Source organism: Pipra filicauda, unplaced genomic scaffold, assembly GCF_003945595.2.
Source record: "Pipra filicauda isolate LSUMZ 115617 unplaced genomic scaffold, ASM394559v2 scaffold87_size3191425_pilon, whole genome shotgun sequence".
NCBI lineage: Eukaryota > Metazoa > Chordata > Aves > Passeriformes > Pipridae > Pipra > Pipra filicauda.
The window spans coordinates 2,829,988-2,850,859 of NW_024105064.1; the positions used below are offsets into that span (position 1 = coordinate 2,829,988).

At 47.3% G+C, this 20,872-nt stretch overlaps 3 long non-coding RNA genes across 3 annotated transcripts in view; 2 read left to right on the forward strand and 1 right to left on the reverse strand.

Annotated features, from left to right (window-relative positions):
- Positions 1 to 6,070, forward strand: part of LOC113999522 — a 42,846-nt gene extending 36,776 nt beyond the window's left edge. Inside the window, exons 2-3 of the long non-coding RNA XR_003544898.2 lie at positions 4,498 to 4,695; positions 5,989 to 6,070. This is a non-coding gene — a long non-coding RNA (uncharacterized LOC113999522). The remainder of the gene's footprint in view (positions 1 to 4,497; positions 4,696 to 5,988) is intronic.
- LOC120325197 lies at positions 1,333 to 10,066 on the reverse strand. The gene is made up of 3 exons (XR_005567078.1): positions 9,958 to 10,066; positions 6,980 to 7,078; positions 1,333 to 1,404 (listed from the first exon to the last, which is right to left on the reverse strand). It is a non-coding gene; the product is annotated as an uncharacterized LOC120325197 (long non-coding RNA).
- A 3,215-nt stretch (positions 10,067 to 13,281) lies between these two features.
- LOC120325196 lies at positions 13,282 to 20,828 on the forward strand. Its single transcript, XR_005567077.1, has 3 exons — positions 13,282 to 17,273; positions 19,005 to 19,123; positions 20,704 to 20,828. It is a non-coding gene; the product is annotated as an uncharacterized LOC120325196 (long non-coding RNA).
- The last annotated feature ends 44 nt before the right edge of the window (positions 20,829 to 20,872 follow it).

Below are 20,872 nucleotides of genomic sequence, written 5' to 3' on the forward strand. Positions count from 1 at the left end.
CAGACACCCCAACAATCCCACCCTGTCCCTCAGAGCATTGTCCAAACCCTCCTGGAGCTCTGGCAGCCTTGGGGCCGTGACACTGCCCTGGGGAGCCTGGGCAGTGCCAACCACCCTCTGGGGGAAGAACCTTTTGCTGAGATCCACCCTGAGCCTGCCCTGGCACAGCTCCAGCCATCAGATCCTGAGGGATAAGCACAGCAGCTGGAGCTCCAGCAGCTCCCTTCCTGAGAGCAGGGAGGTGACTCCATGGGGTCACTCAGGTGTGGGAGCTGCTGCCCTGGGAGGGGATGGCAGGTCCCTCCCACCCGTGTGGAAACAGGCTCAGAGAGGCAGGAGAGGGGAAGAGACAGCCTGTGGGTTTGTGTGGCAGCTCAAATTCCTGCCAGGGCACAGAGGAGGAGAGGGAGGGGGCCAGCTGTGCCCAGGCTGTGCCCAGGCTGTGCCCTGCTCCCCGAGGGGGTGAGAACCTCCATCCTTCAGCACAGCAGCTTTCCAGGCTCAGGGTGTGTTGTGGACTAAGAATTTCCTCAAGAAATGAGTTCTTGACACGCTGCTGAAACTGGGGAAAGATGTAATCCAGGTGACACCCTGTGCCTGAACAGCTTTTTTTGTTTTGTGGGGAAGGGAAGGTTGTGTGGAGAAATCCCAGCACCTGCCAGGATCTGAAGGAAGCCAGAGAGGGGCTGCTCATCAGGAACTGGAGTGACAGGACAAAGAGTGATGGGTCCAAACTGAAAGAGGGGACATTTGGGTATAAGGAAGAAATTCTTCCCTGTGAGGGTGGTGAGGACCTGGCACAGGTTGCCCAGAGGAGCTGTGGGGCAGGTCTGGGGGGCACATCCAGACCCTGTGGACAAAGCTGAGCAGTGGCCATGGCACAAAGGTGGCATGAGCCCACCTGGGGTCAAATTCCCAAAAGGGATAGAGGCACTAATGTCTGGATCACAGGATCACAGACTGGTTTGGGGTGGAAGGGACCTTAAAGCCCATCCAGTGCCACCCCCTGCCATGGGCAGGGACACCTTCCACTAGCCCAGGTTGCTCCAAGCCCCGTCCAACCTGGCCTTGGACACTCCCAGGGGTGGGGCAGCTACAGCTTCTCTGGGCAACCTGTGCCAGTTGCACATTAATGACACGTGTAATTAATCTCAGGATGTGCTTTTCCAAAGCCTCTGGGTTAATTCCAAAAGGAGGATGTGTACAGGCAGTTATTACCATTTAATTGCTGCTTTTAATAATGAGCCCAATCCAAAGCATTTTGTGAGTAGAAGGTGATGTGAAATATCCTGAATATCCTGAGCTGGATTCTCGAGAATCATCAAATCCAATGTCTCTGTGTTGGCCCTGTTGTTGTGGCATCATTCAAACTGATGGTTTGTTGTTGCTGGGAGTGTCAAGAAGCTGCATTTGTTGGGAATAAAGCAGGATTTATTTTCTGCATTAGTTAATGGCACTTCCTTCCCTCAGTCTGCATTAGAACTTGAGGGTACGAATCTCAAGTAGAGCAGCAAAACTCTTAGTAACACTTTAACAGGATTTATTAAGTTTGTTTGCTTGAATAAACCTCAGAATCCTCAAGCACTTTCTTCTCTGAAGATTAACAAGGAACTTGGTTTCCTGACACTGTGATTTCAGCACGTGATGGGTGTCTTTCTCCCTTCAGAGACCCCAACTTATATCTCTTTTTAGGTGGCACAAGAAGCATCAGTCCCAAAGTGTGTCCCTGTACTGGGAGTCCCCAAGCTCAGGGGTTACACAATATTCCTCCAGCAGGTCTTTAAGCCACTGCAGTCAAGTAGTGACTGTAGTCAAGTAGGTTCAAGAGATTCTAAGGGCACATAAATCTGTGTCACCAACACACACCAGCACAAATTTGCAGGATATTCACACAACACAAATGCTGCTATGTGCTAATTTTAGGAGCCGTTTTTACATCACCAAGAGTGAAAAACATCACACACCTTTACTGTGGGCATCAGTTGGGAAGAAATAATACTGTAATTCGTGTACTTGAAGAAAAGTTTATGGCTATTATTTAATGCCTGTTACAGCCCAGTTCCTATCTGTGTGTGGAACTCGTTTGCTCTTCATGTTTCTCCTCGTGCTTTCCATTCAGCCTCTGCCATCTCTCCCCTGTTGTTGGCCTTGCCCAGGTAATGAGCTGGTGAACATTTGGTGCCAATTAGGGGAAATTCCAGGCTACTGATACAGTTACAGATGTTGATTCTCAGAACTGTGTGAAATGCTGGGACCGGGTTCTGATCCATTCCTTCCAGAGGAGACCAACAGCAGTGACTTCAGCTGAGTCCCTCCTGATTTCCAGAGCTGAGTTATCCCCAATAAAGCCCCTGGCCCTGCCTATTTCCCTGGTCCAATTCTGTTTGCTTTGGGGGATTAATTATCCTGCAGCTTGGATAGGGCTGACTATGAGCTCCTGAACCAAATGCAGGTCTGAATATGCTTTACTAGTTATGAGAAAGACCCTTTGGACTGGGTTTGGAGCTTGGGATTCAGAGGTTGAATTCCAGCTGCAGTGATCCTGGGCAAGCTCCTAAACCTCTCCTCTATGCTTATCTATTCCACTTACACCACAGGTACCTTGTTTTCCTACAAAACCCATAGGTGCTGCTCAGGAATTTTGATTTTTGAAACACTCTGAATGCCTCCCGTTGAAACTTATTCACTTTGAACAATCTTTTCATGCCTATATTGAAAATATTAACAGCCTGTTTGTGGGGGGGAAAAAAAAAAAAAAAGAAGTTTCTATTTCCATCTGGAAAATGACTGAAGGGTATGTACGAAATTAGGGCTGGCCTGTTGGAACATTAACAGATTTGTCACACTCTTAGTCTCAGCTAATCCATGCAAAGTTAGGAAGAAAGCAACTCAGTGTGCATTTGGGAGCTCCTTCACTGGGTGAAGGGCTGTTCAGGATGCAGAGCAGGGCTGTCCCCAATGCCTCCCAAACTCCAAGATGCTGATTTGCACCTGGAAGTCACTTGTGAGGGAGATCTGCTGCATCTCATAGAAGACAACTGTTGTACATTTAAATCTGTCCCTGTTCAACCCAGCACAGATAAATGGAGTTCCACAGTGGGCCACTGATGGCAGGATCCCCAGGAAAAGGCATGGAAAGGGCTGTTGATGGATCTGGAAGTCTGAGAAAGGGAACCAAGCAGTTGAACACTGCACATGCACGTGGGACTGTGCTCCCTGTGCCCTGCCATGGCACCAGCTGAGTGCTCCTATTCCAGCCAGGTCTGGTGACAGAATTAGACTGAAATGTCCAAGTTCCAGTGTCTTTGTCACAGCTGAAGCCCCCAAAGTTTGCTGTGCTGTGGGTAAATATGCAAGAGGCCCAGTCCTTTGTAGTACCTTGTTCAACACTGATCAACCTGGAAAACAGGCAGAAATCAGGGAAGAGCAGTTCTCCTCCCTGACTTAGACTGGACCCACTATTTTGTCCAAACAGGCCTCTGTTTGAATTGAGATGGAAGAAGATGCAAAGAAATATGCACAAATACCTATAATTTCCTAATGCATATTCAATCAGAGAAGACTTAGGAAATCAGTGCATTTTGCTGCATTTCCCTCTGCATATACACAGTTAAGGATGGTGACTGTACTTCACACTGAAGCTGTGCTTTGGTCTCGGGGTATCCCTTTTTAATTTCTGTTCTGGTAGCATTTATCCCCAAACTTTACTGCCTGGAACCCGAGGTTTCTGCACACACCCCACACTTTCTGTGTGGAGCACAGGCCAAAAGAGACAAAGGCTGAAATGCAGAGGCTGCAGGAGGCTGGCACTTTTGTAGTGTGGGTTTTGTTTTCTGGGGTTTTTTTGTTGTTGCTGCATTCCAGTTCTGATCCTATCTGCTGTATCATAGCTTGGCTTCACTCCCTCATGGTTTGATGTCCCAACTTTTCCTTGTTAGCACCAGGAAATCATAAGCTTATAGTGAGTGATAGCCAGTAGGTCTGGGATTGATTACAAACAAAAATCCTAGATAAGATCATAAATGTAACCCATCCCTGTGATGTGATGGTATCAGGATTCAAGTACGTCTCAAAGTTGTTTCCGATTTTCAGCCACTTCATCTGGTTTCCATCCATCCCAGCTGGGAGCGAGGTACTCTCGTGGTGGACTCTAATCCATGCCAGCCTGGCTTGGAAGAAACCCTTGTTTCTGTTATTATTGTATTATAGAATGGATAGAAATGCTTTAGACAGGATGGACATTTCAAGGAAGATCAGTTCAAGCACTGCTGAGATAAAACTGGCTTGAATAAGATCACAGGGCTGCTTTCCCACCCTGCTGCCATCCCTCCCATTCCCTTCCTCGACTTTAGCTGCATCTGAACAAATGCAAAATGGTGTTTTAACACCCTGAAAGTCAGGGGACAAACACTAGAGACAAAATCTGTACTCGATAATTGCGGTCGGTCCCGGCAAACCCAAACTCTGAGATGTTTAATGCCCATTTCTCCATTTCAGGGAGGGATATTTGTGCTCCTTCTGGAACTGCTGCTCATCTGTTTCTACATTCCCCCTCCATCCGAGCTGCCAGCCTGCCCTGCCGTGAGTGAGTGCCGGGATGCAGGCGCTGTGCCCGGGAGCAGACCCAGCTCTCCGCCCTCGGCGGCGCCGCAGCCGATGCGCTCCCACATCCATCCCCTCGCCCCCTGGAACCAGGTGATTTAATGTTACTGTTGCTTTAACGGCCTCATCGCTGCTCTGGCTGCACAGTAGTTGTCTCCTGTGTGACTGTGCCTGGGAAAATCTATTACTGGAGTGCCATTAATCTGAGGCTGCCGCCTCTGGCACTTTCTGACTCTTCTATTTAATGGGCCTCTGCTTCCGGAGCTCTGGAGACCTGCTGTTTTCCTCTCTTGATCAGCTTTGTTTAATTATCAAAATATTTGATGCAGAAAATTGACATTAGTTGTGAAGGTTTCTGCCTTCCTCCTCCTCGCAGCCCTCCCTCCCAGCTCTGGAGTGACATTGAGATCTTTGCCTGTTCCACCTTCACCTTAAAACAGCAAATTTGGGGCAGGGCTGTTTGCTGCAGAGGCTGCATTAGTGAGCCCCAGGTAACTGCTGTGACCCCTGTGCTGGGCAGGGACAGCTGCACCTCTGCCTCCTTCCTGCAGCCAGGTGGCATTTCTGAAAAGCTGGGAGGAGAGGAGAGGAGAGGAGCCCTGTGGGTTCCTGGGCCTGGCTCCAGGCTGAGCTCGCTGGTAAATGAAGGCTCAGAGAGATTCAAAATCATGGAAGTCCCTTAGAGCTGAGATCTCCACCCTGGCTTCCTACCCTGTTGTCAGAGCAGGAAGATTTAGGTTTGCTTGCCCAGTGACCACATTCCTCATTCCAGGACTTTGGGATGGGCCCATGTGAACCAATATTTAATGCTAAAACAATGATCTGGGGGCAATACTGATACCATGGGTCAGTACCTTCACAAGTGGAGAAGACAAAGCTCTGCAGAAGTCCTGACATGAGCAGAACAGAAACATCATGGGTGAGAAGGCAAATTCAAATTGTTCCCACTGGGCATCCTCAGCTGCTGGAACAACTAACAAATGGAAAGGGTAGGTTTTCTGTGCCTGCAGTCTCTGGAATGAGACTGGATGCCACGTCCTTTTCCCAGCAGAACTGGCCAGGTTTAGTGCAGGGTGAGAGGGGAAGTGCCTGGGCTCTGCTGTTCTCCTCAGCCCAGAGGAGCTGGTGTTTCTCTTTGGGTTTTGAGTCCCTGCTCTTCTCAGCACTGCCTGGCTCCAGAGGCAGAGCAGCCTCAGAGAGGGTCCCAAAGCAGTGTCACAAGTTCTGTCTCTTGTTTCTGCTGCCTCTCTACAAAGAGCAATGAGCACTGACATGTGAATTACTGCAATTTGGGACTACTGGGAGACAAAGCAGGGGAGCTCTCTGTGTAAGGATGGAACACAAGTACCAGTGGTGTTTTTTCTCACGTGCCTCTTTGCTCCACAGCACTTGTCCCTCACTGCTGCTGTTACTGCCCTCTCTTTCTCCATTGCATGTGCTCTACTGTCTTCACAAGACCCAGGCAGACCATAAGGAAGGTGAGTAAAGTACAGCTGGGGCCCATAAAAGTTATCCAGTTCACTGTTGCAGTGACTTTCAGCAAGTAAATCACATTCCAGCAACAATTATCCTTGTTTACCAGTAAAACCTTACCTGCTGTTGTCACCCTCAAACTGGGATTAATTGCTGCTTGATGTTTGTGTAGTTTATTTGGGTCTCACCAGGTATATAAATATTATTTCCAATTCCCCTTATTAATTCTTTTCAAAGGAATTACATTTACTAATTAATTAATATTAGAAAGCTCTCAGAGCAGCTGGGATGTTTGAACAAAGAATGATAAAAATAACGTTTAATCGAAGCCAGAACATTTTGCAGAAGGATATGGGGTTTGATGAGGAAGCTTCTGGGCACCAAAGTGTTTTCTTCAGCCAAAGACAAAGGGACACACTTGGGGAACAGGTGACCAGACACAAGTGAATTTTGTTACTGCTCAGATGATTTTGTTTTCACCCCCTGCAAATACAAACAAGTCCAAGGTCCCCAAACCTTGCAGTGCTGTGTCACAGGATTGCTTTGCAGCTGCTTTTGTGCTCAGATGACCCTGCCAGGAGAAGTGTCTGGGCTGAATTCTTCCCTCCCTCCCTCCCTCCCAGCTGAAGTAGGGAACAGCCCCTGATATTGTGCAGCAGACAGCCAAGTGTTACTCTTTGGGCTCAGGTTTTTAGCAAATTGTCAGTAGAGCTTCCAATCTGCCCTAAATAAAGGGGCAAATTGATGATTCACAAACATCAACCAGTCAGCCACTAGTCCTTGGCTGAATAATAAAAAAATAAGAAGAAGAAACAAGGTTTGTGGGCTCTTCCCTCCTCCCCCTCCACTTTGCAAGGTTTAATCTTTTAAATTCTTCAACATCTCTCTTGCACTGCTTTTATACCTGGAACATTTTTGTTGCAGCCAGTGAAGTTTCCTGTGTGTGATTCTGTATTAATCCATCGCAGGCAGCTCTGGAGCCCTCGGATAAATGGTGAGTGCACTGCAAGAGATAACGAGATTTTGTGAATAACCTTGTGAATAACCACTGCTAAAAGATCAGTGATAAACCTCGTGCTGTGATAAAGCCAGCCTGGCAGTGGGTGTTCACTGCATCACAAATTCGGGCATAAGAAAAAGGAGCACCTCGAGCTTCATTTATACTGCAAATGAAAATAATCATAAAGATACAAACCACCAAGGTGCAAAACGAGTTTTCCAATTCATAAGCACAAGCCACCACGAGTTAAAACCTCTTGGTTTCTTCCCCGAGTGCCCCAGGCAATAGTTTTCATATATATTTCTCCATGGTCAGAAGTCAGAGCAGACCACTGCTATCTAAGACCTTGACTTTTTTTCCCTGACAGTTACAATTATTACAGCCCGGGGGACTCATTTTCTCAGTCTGGCCACCCGCTGACCCAGCCTGCAACCAGAATACACTTTAAAACAAACAAACACCAGCTCGGCTCCCCTCTCCTCCTCCTCCCCCCCCAGCTCTGGAATATTTTTACACCGCGCCCCTGCAGAAGGATATTAACCACTATTGCTGAAGGCACAATCACATTATCAGCACCATTCCCTCTCCCTTTCTCCCTCTCCTCCCCCCCAAAGATAAATTTTTTATGTTGCTATTTTCTTCTCTTTTGTATTTGGCATTCGATATTTACGTGATAAACTGCAGATCTGCTGCTAAATGGGCCCTGATACAACTTAATAAATACATAACAACATCCAGACTGCACCTTATTACTGCATCCCGGGCTGCCAGGGAGCCTGGGAGATAATGTCTGCTGAAGGGAAGTTAAGCCTTACTGTAGGGAAAATAGATACTTTCTTATTCTGGAATAATTAATGGCATGAAAGGAGCTGGCTGACAATCCTGTCTCTCCCTGTTTGCCTTTCTGAAGTGCACACACACACACACACACACACAGAGTGTTTCCCTCTCCCATTCCCTGTGTTGGAGCACCAAACTCCTCGGGATGCACAGGAAGGAAAACACGACTAACAGTTTGTTACTTGTCTCCCCTTGTCTGCTGTCTCAGCCAGGGAAAGCCTGGCGTTTGTGGGCTGAACTTTGGAAGGAAGTGTGTGTGGAGGTGCCCCCCTGACCTGAGGTGATTCAGGGAGCACAGCGAGACCAAACCCGGGGGCTGGACCTCACTGAGAGGGGACAGAGCACAAATGTGCAGGCAGGAGGGCACATCCCAGGTACAGACCTGTGAGGGAGGTAGCTCACCTTCATCTGAGTTGCACAAACCTTTCTCTGTTCTCATGGTTTAATATTTCTAAAGCTTTTTTTTTTCAAACTTCTAGTATCTTTAATTTTTTTTTCTTTGCACACAGAAAGCCATTTAACCCAGGTAACTGTGGATTGCATAGTGGAGAAAATACTCCCCCCACACATGCCAAGCACTGACCAACAGTCAGTGAGAATCATCACTCCAAGTCCTGGAAACACAGAATCATAGAATCCCAGAATTTTTTAGGTTGGAAGGGCCCTAAAAGATCATCCAGCCCCAACCTCCTGCCATGGGCAGGGAACCCCCCTCAGATCCTGTTTGGTCCCAGTGAAGTTATTTCTTAGGGTGTAGGTCCCCAGGCATCCCATTAACCAATGCTGGGATATCTTTTTATGGAAGTAGCATTTCCTTGTTTAATTCCTGATGATGAGACTGGTCAGAGAGTCAGTGTGAAGAATGAAGGTGACCTGTGAGGATTGTACATCTCTGACCCACACGATGTAACTTTAGTTCCTACACTGCACACAGGTGTGTTATTATCTCTCCAGGAAAAAAAGGAGAAATTATTCCAGAGTTTGTATCAACCACAGAAGAACATTTAAAGAAATACTTTAGCAATCTCTAAAATCTCCGTGTTTTTGATAGGAGCAGCTTTTCCTGTGATAACACAGGTGCAGAGGATGAATGCCTGCACTGACACACATCCACGCACGGACACATGGGGAGGCACATTCAGGAATCGTTCCTCTAATTTCCCCCTCCTTTCCTTTTCCAAAATGGCTGTCTTTTCTTTACCACAGTCTTTTCCAACTGTGTCCTAATTGCTGAAACCTCCAGCATAAAGTACCATCAACCAAAATGAAGCGAGGCAGACTCACACAAGCTGCAAAACTTTGCAACACAAAGCCACCGCACAAAGAGTTGGGCTCTATAGAAACCCCAGTGAATGCCAGGAGGAATCCCAGAAAACTTTGCACGATGCCTCAAAATGCACCCCAGGGATCCCGAGCTTGTTACCTCCTGACACCATCTCTGTAAAGGGAACGCTCCCAGGGCTCGGGTTCCCCCGGGGTCCTGCGCATTCAGCACCGGCCTTGGGGAGTTTCAGGTCTCACAAAGAAGACAACGAGGACCTTTGATTGCCCCGTTGAAGCTCCTGGTAAGCAGCAGGTCACCTCCCCGCAGCCCCTCTGAGCCTGGATGTGAAGGTATTTTCATCCCCGCTTGACAGGTGACTGTTTTACCAGACGGGGTTGTCAGTGCTGCTGGGGGTTATCTGGATTTAGCTGTAGGCAGGAACTAAACCACAATGAGCATTCAAAAAGCTCACTGTTCTTCGTTTGTTTAGAGACAAGCCATCTTAAACTTGTTTGAAGCCTTTTTTATTGAATTCACACTCTTGTGCCAAGCACTGAAAGATTTACTTTGGCTATTGCTGGAAGATGGAAAGCATATGAATGCGTGGCCGGCTGCCAGCTGCGGGTGAGCTCTGAAAGCTGCGCTACAATGGAGGGTTACAGGGAACAAATGTGAATGCAGCGGGCAGACGTGACTAAAGAGGGGCTCTGGCATTCAAAGAGCTGCCGGAGGTTTAATCCCGCGACTGAAGTAGGGTCAGGAGATAACACGTTCTAACCTGGAGAGCGTTTTCCCCGGGCGGCAGCTGAGGAGGGGCGAGCCACAGGTACCCACGTGCGCGGTGCCAGCTGCTCCCTCCCCTCCCGGCTCCTGCTCCTGCATCCTCCATCTGCAGAGCCGGAGACCCAGTTGGACTCATCCAAGGCAAGGTACCCCAATGGCTGTTGTGTGTCTCTTGCAGATGTTGCCGTAATTTTGTTGTGGTACAATTTGACGTACGACTCCCCGCTGCATCCGAAAGGGGCACATTATCTCAATTAATGTTTCACAGCAAACACGGCACTGATAGTATTCATGGGACTAAAGACTATTACCATTTGCATGGTGACTAGCACAAGAATTATGACTATGTGTGTTTTCTGCAGCAAAATTTGCCCTCGGGCTCCCTTTTTTTTTTTTTTTTTCCCCTTTTTGGCTTGTGACAATGTTCCCTTTTTCTTCCTCCTTCTGTTTTGATTTCTACTTAAAGTTTTATGGCTCTGTCCCCTCCAGGGTGCTATTATCTTGTATGCTAATAGGGCTATGCATATTCTATTAGCGTTGTCAGTGTGAGATAAGAGGCACATTCTGTAAGGAGCACTCAGGGGGTAATAATCCCAGCAAGGGGTCTCAGTGTTAGTACATTATCAGTCATCTTCACATTTCACTGGAGCCTGTTTATGCACCTCTTCAGCTGCGCAACTCAGACACTGAAAATTGCTGAATGTTTACGGAAACTGTTGTAGAGGAACATAATGGGGTTGGAGATTGACTTGATAAAGGAGCCTTCTCCCTTGTCGCTTCCAGATACAGGACGTTGGGAGCTGGACGCACTAAGTAGGATAATACGTTCTAGGGCAGTTAGCAGCTCAGGGCAGGGGCACGTCTGTGCTTCAAGCAGCGGAGCAGCTCTCTAGGAAAGGATCTGCCAAGGGTGCAAACAATTCCTATTCCCTCAGAGCTTTCTCTTTTTTCTCACCCTTCACCTGGGAACACCCGCTTCACATCGGCAGGAAGGCTGATGATCTTCACACTCTTTTGGGCTTGAACTTGAACAATTAGAAGCAAGTAGGGCCCATAGAAAGAAAATTAGCGACAGCACATGAAGGGCAAATGAGTAACTATTTGCAACTCTTTGGTAGTTAAAGGGCATTCCTGGGCTGCAGCAGCGGGCAGTGGTGTGTGAAATGGGTGTCATGCCAAGGTTCTCCTCGGCTGGTGTGGTTCCTGTGGTTGGATGCAACTGTTGTTTCTCCCGGGTCACTCGTGTTCCCACCAAGACTTGGCAATTTGAGGCCAGGAGTCCTGCTGGGGATGGACATCTGCCCTGCTCCCACCCTCCACTGGGGCATTTCATCATTGACAAAACAAATTTGGTCTCTTTTTCTACTCCTCTGACAGCACAGCTTTGAGGAAACCTCTCACAGTGTCGGATATTTTTAGTGGAACTCATAGGAGAGAAAGTAAAGGACAGTGTTAGGTCTTTGCATGTTATGTTAGAAATCAATGTACCTAAATGGCATTTTAATGGGGTTTCTGTGTATTTCTCAGTAATGGGGTTACTTCTGTTCCAGCAATAGTAGGGTATTTATTTGCTGTCTGACACCTGGATTATGATGGGACTCAGAGTTATCATTTAGTTGTGCAAAGGATGGGAAGAAAAAAGAGATTTTGTGCAATTCTTAGGTGGGATCTGTAATTAGGTCTAAAACTAGGGACTTTGTAATAAATTCAGTTCTTGATTTTGCATAATCAGGGAAAATTTAGGGAAAAGAATCTAATGGGGAAGAATAAAAAACAGAGGTGAGGAACTAACCTCATATTCAGAATGAAGGAACAAACAATTTCCAGAGACAGAGAACTTTTACGGTTCTAACAGTAAAACTTTTATTTTCTCTATGAAGTAGAACAGCAAACGCTGCCATGGGCAAAGCCTTTAGGAGAGCCTGAAAATGTCACTCAAGCCATGCAAATTCCTAAATGCAGAGGTGCCTGTTGGGTGATCTGAACTCCATTCCTGGGCAGCAGCAGCTGTGTGCTGGCTCCAGCAAGGAGAAAAGGGCTGCTTTGGATCACTTCTGCAGCCCTTCAGATTGCACATGGGTATGAACACTCACTCCTTACTTTAAAAATATTTGTCCTTGACATTTCCAGACACATGGCTCACACCAAATGTATGCAGCTCCATCTCCTGAGGGTCCTGAGATTAAAACCCCTGCTTTCTCACCTTGTGATCTGGCATTAATAGCTGATAGAAAAATCACATACGTGACTGACATCTTCCTAGAAATGTGAGCCTGTGGAATTAATGAATGCCATGCAGGAAAGCAGGGGTCAGTTTGGAAATAGGATTTCTGTTGCCCGCCATCCAGTCATGAACTGGACAATCTGCCGTTCATTTTTTCTGCTTTAGCATTGAGGAAAATTGGTCTGGAGAATAAAGCAGGGGGGAAATGAGCAGCTCTGCTCCTCTGGCCGCTGGAGGTTGATGGACTTGTGTAACTTGTGGAAATCAGGCTGACTCCTGTTTCTGTGCCCTTAGCACGTTCCTTGGCTGCTCAGTTCTTTATCCTGCTGTTTATCCGCGGGATAAATCTGGAAATCTGCAGATCCAGGGGCTTCTGTGGCTCGAGGGATTGAAGGTCAGACCCTGTGTGATGGTTGGGGTCAGTGGGGACACACTGGGCTGAGCCCCCACCCTCTGGGGAGGGTGTCCTCCCCCTGTCAGTGGGACAGGGAGAATTCCAGCCCAAAAACTCATCAGCTGTTTGAGACACCTGGGGGATGGGACATGGAAAACTCAGTCCTGGGGAATTTTAAATCTCTTTGAGCAGGGCAGTACAGGGATGTACCTCCTCTTGTGGTTTGGGGAACTCCTTTCCCCACAACAGTGGTAATATTTTTATTACTTGTTTTCTGCATTTTCTACTGCATCTGTCTCCAGATTTGTCAACACTGGTCTCGTCAGTGTGGTCAGGATGAATTGACATCAACATGCTGAAATAATGTTGTTCATAAAGGAAACAGCTCAGCCCCTGTACAACCTTTGTCACCAGCATGGATTTAAATTGCTACAAGTTATGAGCAACTAGTGATGATCTCCATTTAAAAAACTGCACTTTCCAGGAAGCTAAAACATTTCATCAAAGAAACAATGTCTTTCTGGGTAGTTTCAGCATGAGATAAAAACTTGGAAGCATTTTCTTTGGAGGAGACGGATTTCCTTTTCCCTTTCCCATCTTTCTGTTTATCTGTTTTCTGTCTGTTTTCAAGAGCAAATGAAAAAAAAAAGAGAGATGACAGATACAAAGGGAGCTGGATGAGAAAGAATTGAAAAGCTTTCAGTTACACTTTGTTTCTTAGTAGTAATTTGAACAGAAATACAAAAGTGCTGCACACCTTTCACTGGAGGGTGAGTGCAGGCAGCTCCACTGCCCCTGGGCTCTGCCACAATCATTCCTGTTGCTCCTGGGTGCACACTTTTGGCTTCCATGGGGAAAATGCAGAACTCCTGGGTCTGTCAGTAAGCCAGAAAACAAGTGCAAGAGGGGAAGAATGGCACTGCTGTCTTTTTGACATGTTATCAGAAAAAAAAAAACCTGTTCCCTGGTCCCTTTCTGCACCCCTGTTATCCATGGGCACTGGGTGGCATTAATGTGGGCAAGGGGAGCACATCTGGGCTCCCTCTAACTGGGTCCCTCCCTCTAGGTGTGTGTGAAGAAGGTTTAATTTAACAAGAATTAGGGTGTGTTCAGGTAAAGCAATTATTGTAAACAGACTTTCTTTCTAAAGGGTCAGAATTGCTGCACTGGTAAGAGGCAAAGGGACAAAACTGGTCAAATACCCCGGACAGACCCATCCAATGTTTTCTGAGAGTTTGTTATTGTTTTGAAGCAACTCCTGGCAGAAGAGCTCCCAAAACCTCAGGCTGGGGGTCTTTGGTGGTGCAGGAGAAGCTCTGAGCCCCCAGGGTGCCACAGCCAGGGAATGTCCAACTCCTCATGGAAATGAGCTGGGAATAACCCGGGGCTCGAGCCCTTCCTCCCCCAGAGCTGGGCAGGAGTCCCTGTGCTGGGGGACCTGGTGGGACCCCCGTTCCCTCCCTGCCCCAGAGCCATCCCACTGCCATCCCTGAGCACAGGAACATTGCACGGGCAGAAATGTGGAAGCAATTACTTTAAGAGCCGTCTTTTGGGCAATTCCCAAAGAGACATCAGACCCTGTATTTATGAAGCCTATTGCATCGGGCCCTAATGAAGCAATTAAGCAAAGGGTCCTCTGTGTTTGATCTAAATGTGGTAATTTTTACAAAAACATCGCCGAGTGATAGATACCCATAACTCAGAGTCCTTAATTGTACTTAATTTGTTTGGAATACGAATGTGCATTTAATTAAGCCGGGGCTTTGCCCACATGTTTAAAGAAGGGCTGTCAAGGAAAATTAAGGCCCAGTTTGTTTTCAAAGTTACTGGTTTTTATCAGGCCAGGACAGCGATCTTCGAACAGAAGGTTACAGATAATTAGGCAGAGACCTCAAGCCAAAAAAAAAAAAAAAAAATAAAATCCAGAGACACTGTACAGCTGAGAAAGCAGGAAGGGAAACCCCTTGATGAAGAAACATAAGAATGGGCTGTTCACGTAAGGAAAGTCATGCATGGCTGGGATTTGGTAAATGGGACCCGTTGGCTCGAATGTGGTTTGTGTTCTTGAACTCCAGCACTGGGGCCAGAGCCCGGTGGGGTCTGAGGGCAGAGGCAGCTGGTTCCAGGTCCAGGGCACACGGGGAGCCCGTGGCAGCACCGTGGGATGGGGAGGACACAAAGCATTCTGGCTGTTCAGTGCATTTCCAAACATAAAGACTGGCTGTGAGAGCTGGTTTTTAAACATCTCTCCCCCAAGCACGGAAATACAGGAGGTGCTTGTCATCCCCTTGGGAAGAATGTTAGTCTGGGCCATGGAAAGGGAGTTTATTCCTTGATGATGCTGAGCACCTGTGGATTTAAATCCGTTTTTTTGTTCTTTAGTGAAAAATTAAAGAACGCAGTTAAAAATTAATAATGCTTCAGCACGTGAAGAAAAGGTGATTTTTGATATTGAAAAATTGGTTTCTCAGTACAACAGCAAACAGAGTCCATGTGTAACCTCTGCTTTGGGGCTCCTCAAGAGTCACCCCCGGGCTGTCAGCTCCTCAACACGGGCGTTTTTAATGCCAGGGTGAGACATTTGTGTCAGGAGATCCCTCTGGAGGAAAACAGTCGTCGTGGTGTTACCTTGAAGTTTGAGCAGGCACAGAGAGAGGGGCTTGTCTTCAGAAAGGGGGTACATCTGAAGCAGAGCTGAAAACTGAGCTCAGATTCCCCACACTGAGGGAATGGAGGGTCTGACGGGGGAAAAATCGTGTTTTCTGGAGGGTTTTGATGGGCCACTGTGCTGATGACAAGGGCAGGGGCCTTTAATTGTGGATCACGAAACGTGTGGAGAATCAGGAGATTCTGAAACAAAAATTGGAACTTCTTCATAGTATTATCTCCTGATTCTGGAGAATTAACCAAGTCACTGCTAAATGAAGCTGGTGGCTCACTGTGGGATGGTACCTGCCCTTCTCCTCTTGGGTGGCTCAGTTGAAAAGCTGCCAAAACACCCAGAACAGCTTCAGCCCTAATTTAGTACAAAATTAGTCGACTTAAAACAAACAGAATAAAATCAAATAAATCCTATGGCATTACAGAACTCCCTTGGCTGGATCACCGTGTGCCTCACAAAGATTTATGGCACCTGTCACTGGAACAGGAGGAATGTCCAGCTCAGATGTAGCAGGGTCCTGCTGGCTCCTGACATGACAGGCATGTGAGAGTCTGGAGATCCCAAAATCAGATGCTAAAGGGGAAAAATGCTGTGGGAGAGCAGGAGGGTGCTGAGGGGTAGCAGGGAGGCAAAACAAAGGCAGGGAGGTGGTGAACTGTGGCAGTCCTGGGTGCCCTCAGCACCCCAAAGCCCTGAGGAGGAGGAAGAGGAAGAGGAGGAGGAGGAGGTCACTCGTGTTTGATGTATCTGCTGAGCACATTGAGCCAGTTTGCAAAGGCAGGCCCAGAACACAATTCTTCCCGTGGTAAATGAGTGTGTCAGCTGCTTCACCCTCTTACGGGTGTTTAAAATTTTTGCAGCAATAACAGAGAATTTGAAAGGACATCAGAGGTGGATTTACGGGACTCCTGGGAAATCAACTGTTTCCTGTTTCAACAGCTTCTTCATCATAACTTGCTTTCTCAGTCTCTGAATGATGTTCTATTAATCTTGGTGTGCAGTGATTACTGCTAAATGCAGAGCTGGGCTGAACCTCTATTTGTGAAATAACCTTTTTTTGTCTCTTCAGCGAGTCCAACGTGGTAAACTTTGGGCAGAGGTCTACTGACCAAGTGGGTAATTGTGTTCCAATGCATCCTGTGAATAATGCAGATAAAAAACCTCCAGTGAATAATTCATTTTGCCTCCACTCATTTTGAATTAGCCTATTCATGTATGTATCCTTTCCAGCCTGCCTGTCTCCTGTGTGTGTGCATGGATTTACATAGCAATGTTGTAATTCACAGGTACTTAAATATCAAAGCAATGGAGCTGCTACTCCCTGCATGTGTTCCTGACTATTCTGGGGGATTGCATATGTATAAGTAAGCATTATGTGCTGTACCATAAAATTCAGGGTTTGATTTGCAGATGAAACATGACACACTATTTGCTGCTGTGATGGCTATCTAGGATTAATATTAAAAAACTTGCAAATGAGGGCAGATCATTTTGGCCTGGCTATAAATTAAAGAACAAGTATTTTGGGTTATTCAGTGCTCAGGTGCCAGTTTTCTGCGAGGATGTGTGTTGCCAAAAATCAGATTACACTCACAACTTTCCTTTTACCTTGGCAGTGACTTCTGGATCCTCAGTCAAGCCAAGCCTGTGGGCAGGAGGAAGGACTTGCCTTTAGGGATGGTGTTCCCTGAGGAGTGTGGACAGCTCTGGAGGTGCCTGAGCATCACTGATAACCTGCCTGCAGCTCAGGAGAGGGTGTGGCATCTCCTTCACTGGAGGCATTCCAGAACAGTCTGGACACAGCCCTGTGCCACGTGCTCTGGGGTGACCCTGCTTGGGCAGGGAGGTGGGACCTTCCAACCTGACCCCCCCTGGGTTCTGTGAACATTTGCAGCAGGTTCATGTGAGCAGCAGAGGGAAGGAAGGAGCCTGTTCTCTGCTTGGGTCGGGTTTGTCCGAGGAGTTCTGAGGAGCCCCAGAGTTTGTGTGGACATCTCGACTGCTCATGGCTCTGCCCTGGCTCTGGAACAGGTACCACCCACATTTCAGACTGTTGGTGGGTGTGGGTGGACTCCTTGGTCAGGCTGCTTAGTTTCTGGGGAACGAGGTATCGTGACAGCCGGTGGGACTGACTCAGTGGTCAGGGCTCCATGGAAATTCCTGAGGGAATCTGTTCCCAGTGCGTTCCCCTGCCTCAGACAGCCAACAAGTTGTGAGGATGCAGCTCCTAATGAGGGCTGGCAGGGCAGATGGTTTATCTGTGACTGCCTGGGAGCTCCTGCTCTGCAGAGAGAGGCAGAACTCGTCGTGTCTCCTTGTCGTGGGCTTTTCTGTTTCCAGTCCATTACAGGTGACAGAGCCCATGAGGAGCCTGTCTGTCATCGGGGTCCCTGAGGGGAGAAACCTCATCCCTTCCTGTGCTCATACCACAGCTGTCTGCCCACGCTTTTCAGGTCATGCTGGGTGAGGAGAAACCCCCCTGGGAGCTGGATCCCAGCCCTGCCAAGCCCTGTCCCACCCCCCCTGCCTGGCACTTCACAGCCAACAGCAGCTCCAGGACAAACCTCTTCCCAAGTGGGGATGTTGGTACCAAAGATAAATCCCTGCCCATCGTTTTCTAAATGGGTCCAAAGAATATTTGTGCTGTGAACATCCCTGACCCACTGCTTGTGGGAGAACCACCCCAGCAAACATTGCTCTGGACCCACCACCCAGGAAAGAAAAAAGGAAGCAAACCCCTGACAGCTGTAGCCAGTTGTGAACTATTTTGTGCAGCCACATCTGGGGCATCTGCAGCTCCTTCAGTGGACAGAATCACACCCTTAATCCAGCCCAGGTCGACCTGCACGTGTGGTGGGAGCTGCTGCTCCCCCTGTGCAGCAGAGACAGCAAAGGGCAGATCTGCCCAGGGTTTGTCTGCAGCCAACAGGGACCTGCCAGGCCAGGCCAGGGGGATCTGAGGGCCAGAGTGACCTGTCTGTGACCACCAGAGATGCTGCAGCAGAGTGGGGGTGGATCATGGGGGTTTGCATCCCAAAGCATCCCTGTGACCAACTGAGACAGGACTAACACATCCCCATTTCACTGCTGCTGGATCTGTGGGCTGTGCACTGCTCTGAGCCCCAGCTCCAAGCAGAGCTGACCTCCTGTGCCTCTGCCAGCCTCCCAGTGCTACTCTCCAGTGCCCATTTATGAGGAACAAAGACAAGACAAACATATCTATCCACGTGTGTGTGTATCTGTATTTGTTTAAGTGTTCTCCCATATCACACTGGTGAGAGCTTCCCTTTCTCTGGCTCCATAATACCCCCTTTTTCCCTTCTTACAGTGATTCTAACTCAGTTTATTACAGTTCTCTGTCTGATATTCCAGAAATTATTTTTCTAGGGTTAATCCCTAACCCCCAGCAATACCACTGGGAAAGCTGTATGGCAGGCTTGAAATAGTTCCTACTTGGAGCAAGGAGCCTTTTCAAGTCTTTATTTATAATTCACGGATTGGAGAAACTGGAGCAACAATTTTGGGGTATAATGCATTACTCTGCCGTAGTTTTGTCTGACAGACCTGTGCTAATTACCCTGTGTGGGTTTGAGAGAGAGCCAAGAATGGGTTGTAGAAAAATGTGTATCACTAAAACTTAGGTCCCCGAAGCCAGAAGTAAAACAAACAGTGAGAGATCATTATCTGAAGCAGACCCTTGCTAGCCGGGTACAGAAAAAAGTCATTCCCATGTTTTGTGTTTCTTTTTTTTTTCCCCTTTAGATCCAAGCAGTATTTCTGTCTGTCTTTGGAAATACCTTGATTTTGTGCAGTCAGGGCAGACAGTGCAGTTATTCTCCTCCTCCTTGGAAGGCTCTGCTGTGGACTCTGTGTGGCCTTCAGTGAGTCACTTAACCTTCCTGTGCATCAGTTTACTCATTTGTAAAAGGAGTATTATAATAATAGACACCCCTGGGGGCTCTTCCAGATTTAAATAATTAATGTGGCTAAAGCAGTTTGTGAGCCTAGATTATAGGTGCTAAATAAAGGCAGTATATTAATATTTTTTCCTTATAGAAAGAGCAGAGCAATAGCATGGTAAGTGTTGGGTTTGAAGTTGGGAGTTAATGTGAGCACCAGAGTATGTTTTCATTTCTATGGTCCCAATTCAGCAGAGTTCTTAAACCCATTTTTAATTTTAAAATGCCCATTTTCCCCCCCAGTGTGCCAAGCTGTAAGAGCAGTGATGGAAGGGGAGGGTCAGCTGTGCACGTGGGTGTCTCTGTGTTTGTCCTCCTGCATTTGTGACCTCAGCAGGACCATCCTTGCCACAGGAAAACAACACTCAGGATGCCTCACCCGCCTTGCAAAATTCATCCAGGATGCAAATCAATAAATGTAACGGGAGAGAAACTACAAGCTGTGCATTTGCAGGGAGGGAGGAGGGTTTGTGGGATGGATGGAGGCTGCTGAGCATGACCTAATGCCTCAGGAAAAAACAGCAGCCCCAGACCTCAGCGTCCAACCAGTCTGAATATTGAACCAGAGGTCCTTGAGTAATTGTCCTTTCTTCACTCCGGGGGTGAAAAGGGTACATTAGACATTCACCAGCAGCAAATGGCACCTGACATCTCTTTAAGTGAAAGTCAGCTTGGAATTTTTTTTAATGGCCAAGCATAAATCTTTTAAATTATAAATCAATAAATAGTTAATTCAATAATAGGAATCTTTTAAATATTTAATGAGTCATATGCAGAATGGCTCTATAACTGGATGTTGATGGAACTGTGTCAAAGGAATTTGAATCAAACTTTTCTAAACTCCCCATATTAAAATAGTTATTGATTCAAACATAACCTATGAGGACTGTGGCAAAAGCAAGGGGGGGCTGGAGGGGCTTGGCATACATTTTCTCATCCAAGAAAACGTGAAACCAGCAGCTCATTTTTAATGATGGATTCTGGAGCTGTTCAGGTTGTCTTAATGCTCCTGCCACAAAAATGAGTGAGACCCTACACAGACAAGATTCTGTGTGTGCATATTCATTAGAATTCTGGTTTAATGGCAGCTGTGCTCTTAAATAAAAGCTGTGGCAGTTGCCCCTTGCTAAAGGGCTCTGTAACCAGCAGGGTTACCCAGACAGGGATGTCCTGAACTATCTCCATTGGAAACTGCCCAGAAGTTTAGATTTATTTACCAGAGTTTTCAGGTGAAGGACAGTGGGAGTTGTATCTATGGACACTGGAGCTGAATTTGCTCCTTCCTGATTTTCTCTGAGCAGATCTGTAGTCTGTGCTCCCTTATGAACTACATGCTGCTGTAACTCAACACCCCCCTTAATCACCCCAAATTGGAAGCATTTTGTGCTGAATCCTCAGCCCATGGTCAGTGCTCTGTTATTCCATGGCAGAGGTGGCATCTTCACACCTGGTACAGTCTGACCTTCACTTCCCAAATTGCCATCTGGTTCATCTCTTTCCAGGTGAAATGGTGGCAGGATGGTGCTGAGAACAGGCCGTGGGAGCTGCTCCTGTGGGGAAATCCAGACAGGTGAGGAAGGCACAGAGGGAGGAAGGAAGGAAGGAAGGCATTGCCTGCAGATTTGCTGAGATTGGTTTTGCAGTGTTGCTGAAGGACAGGTAAGTTTGCTC